General features: G+C 37.7%; 1 long non-coding RNA gene across 8 annotated transcripts in view; it reads right to left on the bottom strand.

The window, feature by feature from the left end:
* The window catches only part of LOC131506543 (uncharacterized), a 235,300-nt gene that overhangs the window by 120,516 nt on the left and 102,087 nt on the right, over positions 1 to 12,697 (bottom strand). For all 8 annotated transcript variants that reach the window (XR_009259014.1, XR_009259012.1, XR_009259017.1 and 5 more), the window contains exon 4: positions 1,508 to 1,645. This is a non-coding gene — a long non-coding RNA (uncharacterized LOC131506543). The remainder of the gene's footprint in view (positions 1 to 1,507; positions 1,646 to 12,697) is intronic.

Consider the following 12,697-nt stretch of genomic DNA (forward strand, 5'->3'; position numbering starts at 1 on the left):
AATAAGGAAACATACTCTCCTAAGATCCCTGCCATCTATAAACTTTTCTATTAGATCTTGGCTGTAGATAAATGCGATTACTATACATTATGTCTTTGAGGAATTTCTTCTTCCCCAAGACTCCTTGCCATTGGGAATTGGTTCCTTCCTTATCAGACATGTCCCTATATCAAAATCATAAAATAATTGCTGATGAAAGGTCTATTGTTTCATAGTTGTAAAGCCATCCCTTTCGTACCTATTAGGCAATCTTCTCAAGCATGTGATAATAACCATAAAGTATGACTGAGGACAAGACATGAGCTGTGCTTACAGCTAATGGTATAAGTGTGTCTAATGGAGATAGTATTTCCATCCATGATTCCAAACGGCACCCATATACCACTCTCTTTTACTCTGAACAGTATGAGCTGCCAGCTTGGAGGTATTCTTTCTTTCTCAAAAGAGTAGAAAAATAAAAGTGTTTTGTTCTTTAGTACACTATAGGAGTGAATAAAGGTATACTGGAGGAGGTGGGGATGTGTGGAGAGGATAAATCAAAGTATAGAGAAAACAGTAGAATAAAACAGAAAAGCCAGTGTTTGTTTAGAATGGGTAAATGCTACTCTCAGAGGCCCGAGGTAAAAGTCCTAGCTGCACATTCAGTTACTTTCTGTCACAAGAATTAATAAGAATGAACATAAGAATTAATAATCATCATAATATTTGTTATAATTACTATCTAAATTCCATCGATCTAAGTGTTCTATTGTCAAAAGCAAGCCCAAATTGATGACAGAATAAGTATCCTTCTCTGAGTTAAACCTAAAATTATTTTGGCATTGTCAAACTTCTCAGCTTCCTTTCAAATCCATGTTTAATCCAAAAAAAAAAAAAAAAAGTAAAAGAAAAAAAAACAAAACAAATCCATGTTTAATCCTGTCATTGATATACTTATCTAAGCTCTTTTGGAATCCACTTATCTCACAAAGAGTTCAGGTAATTCAATTGAGAACACAAATATGTTTAGCTTTTTTGATAAAAATTTCTCACTGATATTTTGTTGTTCTCAGAGCGTATGTATACTGTCCAGTTGCCATAGCTGAATTATTTTCCTTACAGAGATGATTACTTTCAAGTGAGAGCTAAACATTGTCTCTAGATAGCTTTATGTTGCTGCTACCTTTAGTTTATATTCAAACAAAAGGAACAAATAACTTTCCTAAAGATAGTGCTACTATCACTAACTTCCATTTACTAATATCTTTCCTTAACTAATTAGTATTTAACTGGTGAATAAATACCTAGTTAAAACAATTACAATAGGCTCATCATGCCATCTAGTGGACAATCTTCAAAATATCGTCCCATGGGCCATTTTCTTTCTAACCTTCAAAATGTCATCATGATTCTTGAAGAAGTAATCCAAACTACTAGCTAAGAATTATTGGTTAGTATCGCTGAACCCTCAGACAGAGCCATGATAGCATTTCCAACACTGGTGAAGTCTTAGGGAAAATTAACTTACCATCTTGTGTGCTCCGCTCCTTATCTGTTCAATGGATGGAGCCAATGCCACTGGCAAAAAGGAGAGTTGCCCCAGTAGTAATTCAATGCACTAAGTTCATCCTCAGTAACAGTATCTTAGGTAGCTCCTGCTTCCCATCTGGAAGATAAAAGCATAATCTCTGTTGGCTTGAATATAAATTATATATATAACTTTTTTATATAAAAACTTTACAATTTCATCTAATCTTAACAGCTACTTTGTGAATATGGGGGAATGTACTCATATTACACTTGAAGGAATTAAAGTTATTGAAAAGTGGGGCGCTTGGGTGGCTCAGTCAGTTATGGTTCTGATTCTTGATTTGGCTCAGGTCATGATCTCATGGTTTGTGGGTTCAAGCCCTGCCATCAGGCTCTGTGCTGGCAGTGCAGAGTCTGCTTGGGACTCTTTCTCTCTCTCCCTCTCTCTCTGCCCCTCCCCTGCTCATGATCTCTCTCTCTCTCTCTCAAAATAGATAAATAAACATTAAAAAAAATTGTAAATAAAGTTAATCAAAAGTAAGTGACCTGACCAGAGTCAAATACCTACAGAAAGCTCAAATTCAATCACAGATTTTCAAAATCTCAATGACTCTTTCAATAAGCCAGCAGTATATTAGAAGAGTGGCATTTTATGACAAAGGAGACCTTTTCTCAGAAATGAAGGTTAAATACATGCTTATCTATTAACGTGATTGATTCACAACTTTAGCAGATACAAAAGGAAAAATATGTGGTTATCTCAACAGATGCTTAAAAAGCATTTGATCAAATCCAACTCACATTCTCAATGATAACAGAAGTCTTAAGAAGTAGGAAGAGAATGCTTCCATAGCTTGATAAAGATTACATATAAGAATCCTACCATTATCGTCATATTTAATGGTGAAGCATCATAATTCTTTCCAATTACATTCAGTAATAAGGCTAGTGTTTCTGCTATTATTGCTTTAATTCATCAATGTACTTGAAGCCTGAGGCTATGCCATAAGACAAGATAAAGATATAATATATTGGTTGTTTGCCATGAAAACCCAAAAGAATTTTAAAAAATCAGAATTTATAAAATAGGTATGAAACAGTGCCAAATGCAAGATAAACATAAAGTAATAACCTTCCTATACAATTAGAAAATGTAATAGGAAAAAAAAACAATGACATGTATAACAGGAAAATAAAAACACACAGAAAGCAAATAAAACAAAGAGAACAAACTGAAAATACTTAGAGTAAACCAAATGAGAAATGTGCAAGGTTTATATAAACAGGAGTTGATTTTATTGAACGCTTTTTTTAGCATCTATTGATATGATTATATATTTTTTTAAATTTTGGATTTGCTTATGCAAATGTAGGGAAGTTTTATGACTATATACAATTTTGAAATGGAATACCATATAAATTTTACAAGAAAGAGACTGAGAAAAGTATTTGCAACTATTTAGTTCAAATATAATTTCCTTAAAGAAGCCACCTTTTATATCCCTATCTTCATGATATTTCTTCATGATTCCCTATTAATTATTATTCTCATTATTCAGAATCTTACTTTGGAATAATAAGTTAATTACTGTGATTATTCTGTTAATTTTTCAGTCAATCTCTCCTCCTTTAGGAAAATATGAGTTCCATGAAAACATGAATCCTGTTTTTCTCACCAAGCACATATTTTAGAAAATAACGGGCTCAATAAGTTCGTTAAGTGAATAAATGAAAATAAATCTATGTAGAACAATTACAATTAAGAAGAAAAAATAAAGAACTCCACAAGCATATGAAAAGACTATGAACATGTAATTCCTAGAAGAAAGATATCAACCAATAAACCCATGAAAAATTTTTGTCTCAATATAAGAGAAATAACATTTTTAGATCTCTTCATTTCTTTCCTGGCATCTCATGATCCCAGAAAAGGGAGTGGTCAGGCAAATGACAATGTTGTAGAAAGGAAGTGAATTACCATGTCAAGAAAACAGTCAGATAAGAAGAGAGATGGAATGGAATGCCCATTTTTGCCATTCCCATGTGGTAAGGCAGGAGTAGACTGGACAGGAGGAAGCAAGCCCCAGAAAAGTATGTTATACTGAAATCCTACTGAAATCCCAGAAGTCATAATGCTAGTTTAGCTGAAAAGTAGAACTAAAGCAGAAGAGCTTTTGTGTCCCATACACAATTTGGAAATCTATATATGGTGGTAATAAGGGCAGGTCAAGTGTAATGAGGAATATTTTCTCACAAGGCAATATTGCTTGATCATATCAGAGTTCAAATAGTTACAGAGATAGAGACAGAGACAGAGACAGAGAAACAGAGCACCAGAGTTACAACACTGAATTACCCTCTGATCCCATGAGACTAGGAAATCTTACAGATGTGCTGACATAGTTGTAAAAGGTTGTTGATAAGGCATGTTGGAGATCTTGATGGTATGGGTTGGAGTTGTTGTGGCCAGAAGGGAGTTCTGGGTTGCAAGGCAACAACCCAGGGCAGGGATCTCTTGGGGGATCTCAGAAAACCTCGGGAATATTGATTAAGTTCCAGGCAGAGCTGTGGTGGGGCTGAATTATCTGTGAAGAAGTACAGACCGTGACAAAATCAAGAAAACAGACTACATGCATTCATGAGTTGCCAAATTCATCCTCAGTCCATGAGTCAGAGTAGTCAGTCCTAAGCAGAGATCAATGAGAATTTAGAAGATAATACAAGGGTCCAAAGACCTTTCTCTCCACTACTGTGAGGTTGGGTAAGCCTATCTCTGTAGCTTTTATTTACGGAAAACTATCTTTTGTCAGAGAAGGGGAAAGAGGAAAAATAGCCCTGCTAGAGACTTAACATTTTAATTTCCCAGATAACTGTTACCTAAAATTAGAATGTCTTCAACCAGAAAATACATTAATTTGCAAATTTGAGTTAGGTTTCTCATAAGGAACATAAAATATGTTATAGAAAATAAAGGAGTATAAAGAGAAGTTACATTATTATATTATATTTCACCCAGCAGATTGGCAAAGATGAAAAAGATTGTTATTATTTGTTGTTGGTTAAAGTGCAAAGAAACAGGTAATCTAAAATACTCAATTGGAAGTAATGTACATCGCAAAGTGTTTCTGAGGGCAGTTTGACACTATTGACCCCAATTTAAATAATATACCCCACATCCAGCAATTCCATTTCTGGATATCAAATTCAATTACTAGAAAATCTACATCAGAAAATCTACATTAGAAAATCTACAAATTAAGATTAGAAAATCTTAAATTGAATTAGATACTAAGAATAACTTATTGGCACAATCAAGGACAAGTCCACAGATAGTTCAGGCTTCAGGCAGGGTACAATCAAGACTCTAAAATTGTTTCTTTCCAAGTACCAGCTTTCTATTTGTTCTGGTGTTCCTAATCTTCAAAAAATGGCTACAAGCAGAAACCAGGATTACCAGCTTCTTCATTTACATCCAGGGGAGAGAAAGTGTTTCCCCATTCAAAAAGGAACAAAAAAAAATTTGTTTAAGTTTATTTTGAGAGAGACAAAGATAGCACAAATGGGGGAGGGTCAGAAGGGGAGACAGAGAATCCCAAGAAGGCTCAACGCTGCCAGCATGGAGCTTGATGCAGGGTTCGAACTCATGAAACTATGAGGTCATGATCTGAGCCGAAACCAAGAGTCAGATGCTTAACTGACTGACCCGTTCAGGTGCCCCAAAAAGGAATAAAATTCTTGACCCTACTCCACTTGGACCATTTTAGGCTACATATGTGTAGGCTACATATGTAGGCTACATATGTGGTGTATGAGTAGCAATCACTTAGCATAAGAAAAGGAGGATCCTGATAGGCTAAGCCAAATTAAAACTGACCCAAAGGGTTAGAAGTAGAGTCAACCCTACCAATAATACATGGCTGCTATAAAAAGTACATTTGAATATGTACCTACATGTGAATAGTGGGATGCTATTTTGAGATATTAAGCTATTTCCCCCCCATTGTTTCCGTACCCCACTGACCTTCTCCCTGCCTAGGCTGCTAGGGCATCTCATCTTCACTGTCACAAGGGAGGAATGATGTGACAGAGCACAGGCTAAAGGAGTGAAATCTTCTTGGCTTTTGAGTTCAGAAGATTTGGTGGAACATGATTAGCTAGAGAAATATTCCTCCTGAAGTGGGAGAATAGAAGTATCAGAGAAACAAGGTAACCAGGTTACATATTCGCTGAGACAAGAACCTTTTGCCACATCAGAGCTGAAGGAGAGAGGAGAACAGAAATGATAGACACTCTAACAATAACTGAGGAATTCAAGAGCAGAGTAATCCTGGTCTACTTTCTACAGACTTTCCCAAGTAGTTCCTAAGGCAAGTCCACTGAGCTCCCCCTGATTCAAGAGGGTGCTGGAAATGCTTGGGTGGTAAAGGGCCTCAAGGAACTCCACCTGAGTTCCTGCTGCATCCCAAGGGATGCTCAGGAATTGTGGAATGATTTTAAATCTGCTTTTGAGGAATGCAGGAGTACCTAAGAGATACCCAGATCTGGAGAGGCCTAGCTGTCAGTAACAGTAATCCTTACAAATAAGGATTAGATGGAGCATGGATATCTTTGGATGGAGGTCCTTATAGGTCCCCATAATGTAGTACCTGGGATCCTCTGTGGAACCTACATACAACTCAAGAAAAGGTGTCAAGAAAATGTGGAATTAAAAAATGAATGTGTCTGCCATCCTAAAAACCACGACCCATTAAGTTCAGTTATAGAAAAAAAAATGTATGGGGCACTTGGGTGGCTCAGTCGGTTGAGCGTCCGACTTCGGCTCAGATCATGACCTCACGGTTCCTGAGTTCGAGCCCCGCAACGGGCTCTGTGCTGACAGCTCAGAGCCTGGAGCCCGCTTCAGATTCTGTGTCCCCCTCTTTCTCTGCCCCACCCCTGCTTGTGCTCTGTCTCTCTCTGTCTTTCAAAAATGAATAAACATCAAAAAAATTAAAAAAAAAAATGGACACTTCATGGAGTAAGACTCACACCTGCTACTTATGCATGTGAATGAACATGCAAATGATCGGATAAAGTTCTGGACAGATAAATGAACAAAGGTTAACAGAGGCAGGGATGTCTCATATAATTGTACCATTCACATAGATATTTTAATTCTGTATTATTCTATATTAATGAGAAATACTATAATATAGAGGTTAAGAGTTCCAGCTCTGGGGACAGTTTGGGCAAGTTCCTTAACTTCTTTGTACCCTGGTTTCCTAAGCAAAATGCAAATAATAATATTATCTACCTCATGGAATTATTATAAGTATTAAATACGTGTAAAGCTCTTTTTTAAATACTTAACATATAACAAGTACTCAACAATGTTTTTATTATTTTGCATTTTGATGAAAATGTATTTGTATGTTACTTGTATCAATTTTTAAATGATCTTATAATAAAAGCGAAAAGAAAATTAACAACCCAAAGTAGAATATTGAAGATACCAATGCAAAGTAATACACAAATGGTATCAAATATATAGCTGGCCCTTACATTAAGAGGACAAGAATGTGTCAATGAGGATACTTAGATTTGCTGTGATTAGAGAGAATTTCAGAAGGATATAGAATTTGGATTGAGTCTTGAAGATTAGGTAGGATTTGGATTCGGGTGAAACATGTTTTATTGTTAAAAGAATGTGGCTGGTGAAGAAAGAGGTCCAAATGTCAAAGTTGTGTTTGGGAGATGGATGTCAATTGTTTGTAGTGAATGTTTTTAGATACTAGCTTGAGTTTACTGTTGGAAGAGTAGATTCTGCTAGATCACTCACTGAAAGTATATATCCAGAAGATTAGCTAGATGATAGATAGATAGATAGATAGATACATACATACATACATACATACATACATACATACATACATACAGATATTCTGGAGGTGATGCGTGAGCCACTGATGGTCTTTGAGCAGGGTTTACCAAGAATAATCAGCAGTTGGGGCACCTGGGTGGCTCAGTCACTTAAGCATCTGACTTTAGCTCAGGTCATGATCTTGCAGTTCATGAGTTCAAGCCCCACGCTGGGTTCTGTGCTGACAGCTCAGAGCCTGGAACCTGCTTCAGATTCTGTGTCTCCCTCTCTCTCTGCCCCTCCCCCACTTACACTCTGTCTCTCTCTCGCTCAAGAATAAATAAACACTAAAAAAAAATTTTTTTTAAAAAGAATGATCAGCAGTGAAGCAGCAATGGCTCAGAAGTGAGCAGACATGGGTCTAGAAGGAACTTTATCAAGCTTGAAGACGAATCACATGGTTTTCTATTAACATAAGAATAAAAACAAAGGCAGAAGTTCATTTTCTTCAGAAAAAACAACAAAAAAATTAAATCTCTACGGACTCTTCATGCCCAGGATCTCTGTGCCAATGTCTGTTTGTGGTTGGGCTCTTCTGTAAGGGCTCCTGATGGCTTCCGTCTTTGTCTGTGTTCTCTCTCTCCCTCAAGACAGGGACTGTGTCTACTGTTGACAGGTCACCATTTCACTTAACGTCCTGCCCAAACTGGACGCACAGTAACTCTGAAGGCCTCACTGACTTAAAACCCAGTGAAATAATGTGGGGATTTGAAATGTAGTTTTACCTTAGTAGATCTTTTACCCTGGGTCTCACGCCTTTTGATTTTATCCAGGTTCCCAGGACCTTGTTTTCATTTGCTATCAGAGGTGATAACCTCACTGTTAGTTCTTCTGTATTTACTCCAAAGTATAACTGAAAAGCTGAACAATAGCCTATAGGAAGAAGGGATGCAACAAATCTCACAGATGGCTGGGCTCACAAACTGAAATTGTATTCAGAAAGGGAATATTTGAGTATAATTGTCTGTTCCTTGGGAAGAACAGTGAGGACTCATATAAACTCACTTTGCGTGGTTATTTTTGGAAAACATAAACCAAGCCAAGTGGATACTGTGCAATTGCTTTAGTATTTAATATTGTATTTAATATGATCTAAAAAAAATTTTTTTAGTGTCTTATTTATTCTTGAGAGAGACAGAGACAGAGCACAGGGGAGGGGCAGAGAGAGGGAGACACAGAATCTGAAGCAGGTTTCAGGCTCTGAGCTGTCAGCACAGAGCCCGACAGGCGGGACTCAAACTCATGAGCCCGTGAGACCATGAACTGAGCTGAAGCCAGACGCTTAACCGACTGAGCCATCCAGGCGCCCCTATTTAATATGATTTTAGTACATTAATAATGCTCGTTTATTAAAAAGTTTTGAAAAGACAACCAAGAAAAAGAAACCATAATATTAGTAACCATAATACAACCATTATTAACATACTGTTATATATCCTTTCAGAATTTTTATGCATAATTTTGTAAAAAGAAAAGTATACATAACTTGTACATATACTATTTATATTCTCCTCTTTAGACTACTTTTGCCACTTCAAATAGGTGAAGACCTTTCAAATATTATTATTTAATAATATTAAATGATATTTAATAATTTATTATTAATAATAATTTAATATTAATATTAAATATTAATATTATTTAATAATATTTAAAGAATATTATTATTCTTTAAAATTGCAGTGTATGGGCACCTGGGTGGCTCAGTTGGTTGAGCATCCAACTTCGGCTCAGGTCATGATCTCGCGGTCCTTGAGTTCGAGCCCCACGTCGGGCTCTGTGCTGACAGCTCAGAGCCTGGAACGTGCTTTGGATTCTGTGTCTCTCTCTCTCTCTCTGCCCCCCCCTCCCCTGTTTGCACCCTGTCTCTCTGTCTCTGTCTCTATCTCTGTCTCTCTCTCAAAAATAAAATAAACATTAGAAAAAAACTTAAAAAAAATAAATAATAACTGCAGTGTAATTTATTATCCCTCTAAATAAATCTTTCTGGCAAATACACAATTATTCCTAATTTTTTATTTGTATGCAAAATATACATTAAACATTTTTTTGTGTGAAGGTGTTCACACTTGTTAAAATATATGCTTGAGGTAGATACTTCAAAATCAGAATTACTGAATCCATGGCATACATATTTTATAGCTTATACCTTGAAAGGTTATACCAATTAGCAGTGCCAACAACACTACGTGAGAGTCATTTTGTTGATGTCGGGGCTGCTCTATGCAGAATTTATGGATATTTCTACACGCTGCCTTCACAATGTCTAGTCACCTGGGACTCTGGAATAAGCCAGTGATTTTTACTCTTGCATATGAAACACAACCACCTATGAATTTCCTCTCTTCTTCCTTCCATCCTAAATACAGACTTCAACAAACTCCCAGGCTACTTAGGATCCCTAACTGAAGTGTTGAGCCATGGTGGAAGATGGCTTCCAAAGATGGCCGCCAGCAATTCCTCCTCTCATTCTGCGCATCTGCCACACCTACCATACAAAGGTAGAATCTACTTCCCCTGCTTTTGTATCTGGGGTAACTTTGTGACTTGCTTTGACCAGTAGAGTGTGATAGAAGTAGCACTGTGAGTTCTAGGTCTCGGCTTTAGAGGCCTGGCAGTTCGTACCCACCCTCTTGGAACTGGGAGTCACCATACAGAGAGACTTGGCTATCCTGAAGGAGGAAGGGGAGATTGCAGCCTTCTAGACATCTCAGTGTTCCCTACCAAGACGTGTGTGCAAAGCTTTCTTGGATATTCCCGTGCCAACCAAGCTCTCATCTGAAATCGGCCTCATGGGTGATCCCAGCAGACACCATATAGATCAGAAAAACAATCTAACTGGGCATAACCAAGCATGGAATTGTGGGAAATGAGAAAATATTGTTATTTCAAATCACTAAGTCTTGGGGTGGTTGTTACATGGCAATAGGTAATTGAAACACCGGTTATCAGTAGTTTTAAAAGCTGTAGGGGCGCCTGGGTGGCGCAGTCGGTTAAGCGTCCGACTTCAGCCAGGTCACGATCTCGCGGTCCGTGAGTTCGAGCCCCGCGTCAGGCTCTGGGCTGATGGCTCGGAGCCTGGAGCCTGTTTCCGATTCTGTGTCTCCCTCTCTCTCTGCCCCTCCCCCGTTCATGCTCTGTCTCTCTCTGTCCCAAAAATAAAATTAAAAAAAAATAATAAATAAATAAATAAATAATGTTGAAAAAAAAATTAAAAAAAAAAAAAGCTGTAGATTTGACTTGCATGCATAGCTGTGGAAAAGATTACTACACTCCTACCTTAATGTCTATTCCTAATTATTTTCTTAGTAATAGACCCCCTGCTTTTTAGCGGGTTACATGGCTATCCAGAATAAAAAGTATATTCCCCAGTCTTCCTTGTGTCCAGTGTGACAATGTGACTAAGTTCTAGCCAAGAAACATAAGCAGCATTATCATGTGGGACTTCTAAAGAAGTTTCTTAAGTATCTTTTTTTTCAACGTTTTTTTTTTTAATTTATTTTTGGGACAGAGAGAGACAGAGCATGAACGGGGGAGGGGCAGAGAGAGAGGGAGACACAGAATCGGAAACAGGCTCCAGGCTCCGAGCCATCAGCCCAGAGCCTGACGCGGGGCTCGAACTCACGGACCGCGAGATTGTGACCTGGCTGAAGTCGGACGCTTAACCGACTGCGCCACCCAGGCGCCCCTTCTTAAGTATCTTTAAAGGGAGGGGTACATTCTTCTCTCTTCCCTGCTTCAATATTTTTTTTTTCCTGCTTGCTGGAATACTAAAATAATGACTGAGGCTCAAGCACCATGTGAGACCCTAAGGCACATAAAAATGCTGTAAAGCAAAAAATAAAAAATAATTTGGCCCTTGATGATACTGGAGCAGCCATGAAAGGCCTGGACTGACTACATTCTGACTTTTATTGGAGAGCGAAACAAACTTCTACTTTTTTTCAATCTACTGGGTCTTGTCGTGTTTTTGTTGTTGTTGTTGTTGCTGCTGCTGTTTAATCCATTCAGTCATTCTTTATCTTTTGGTGGGCATTTAATCTATTTACATTTAGAGTAATTATGGATAGGGAAGGATATACAATTGCCATTTTGTTTTCTCTTAGTCCTGTTCTTTTTTTTTCTGCTATTCCTTCTAGTATCTTCTGTGTTTTGTTAAATTTTTGTATTGATTTGCTTTGATTCTCTTCTCTTTTTTTCTTTTATGTAGCTTCTATAGAGGGTGTGTGTGTGTGGGGGGGGGCGTGTATATGGTTACCCTGGGGTTTATTTTAAGCTAATTATCGCTTAAATTCAATCACAAAGACTATACATTTTAACACTCCCCCCCCCCACACACACACACTTCGTTATCATTGTCATAATTTATATTTTCTGATTCTCACTAAGGGAACTGTCCTTGAGCTATTGCTGAATTGCGTTTGTGGGAGGGTCTGGGGCTGCCTACTTAGCCATCTTGTTGATGTTACTTCAAGCCAGTTCTCATCTTTATTCAAATATTTATCATTTATTTTCTCTTAACCCTATTGTAACATGACTATAGTTTTCTTGGAGTGTTCTGATATTTAATATAGCACAATAGGATTTTTTTTAGGCAGCACTTTAGCCATTAAATTTGCTGCAAATGCACCTAAATGTATACACTTAAAAGAACTGGAAGTCAAGAAAAGTACTAAAGGGGGGGCGGCTGGGTGGATCAGTCAGTTAAGCATCCCACTTCCCCTCAGGTCATGATCTCGCAGTTCATGAGTTCGAGCCAGCTCAGAGCCTGGAGTCCGCTTCAGATTCTGTGTCTCCCTCTCTCTCCACCCCTCCCCTACTTGTGCGTGCTCGCACTCTGTCTCTCTCCTCGCTCAAGAATAAATAAACATTAAAAAAAAAAAAAAAAAGATAAGAAAAGTACTAAAGGAAGTCTATCTGTCCATAATATAAATTAAGGAGTCTTGACAACTGACCAAGGCTTGAAAAAGTCCTCCTTGGGTTCTTCAGGATGTTAGCCCATGGTGTTCTGATTCATATTTAATGATCAGCTCTCCAAGCTTGGGGAAACAATTCCTGAGGGTGTTTGCTAATTCTTATTGCATAAATAGTCCCACCTAGGTTGACTCAAACTACTAATGTGTTGTCACTGAACAGGAGTTTGGAAGATCTGTGAAGGTTTGTACATGACTTGTTCTCAAGGAATCCCCTCAGTACACTTCAATCCCACCACCCTCTTTTTTTTTTTTCCTTTTACTCTCTGATTCAGCCAGTTAGAAATATATTTCTTTGTGCAAATGTTTTGCTCTT

The sequence above is a fragment of the Neofelis nebulosa genome, chromosome 3 (assembly GCF_028018385.1).
Source record: "Neofelis nebulosa isolate mNeoNeb1 chromosome 3, mNeoNeb1.pri, whole genome shotgun sequence".
NCBI classification, from domain to species: Eukaryota; Metazoa; Chordata; class Mammalia; order Carnivora; family Felidae; genus Neofelis; species Neofelis nebulosa.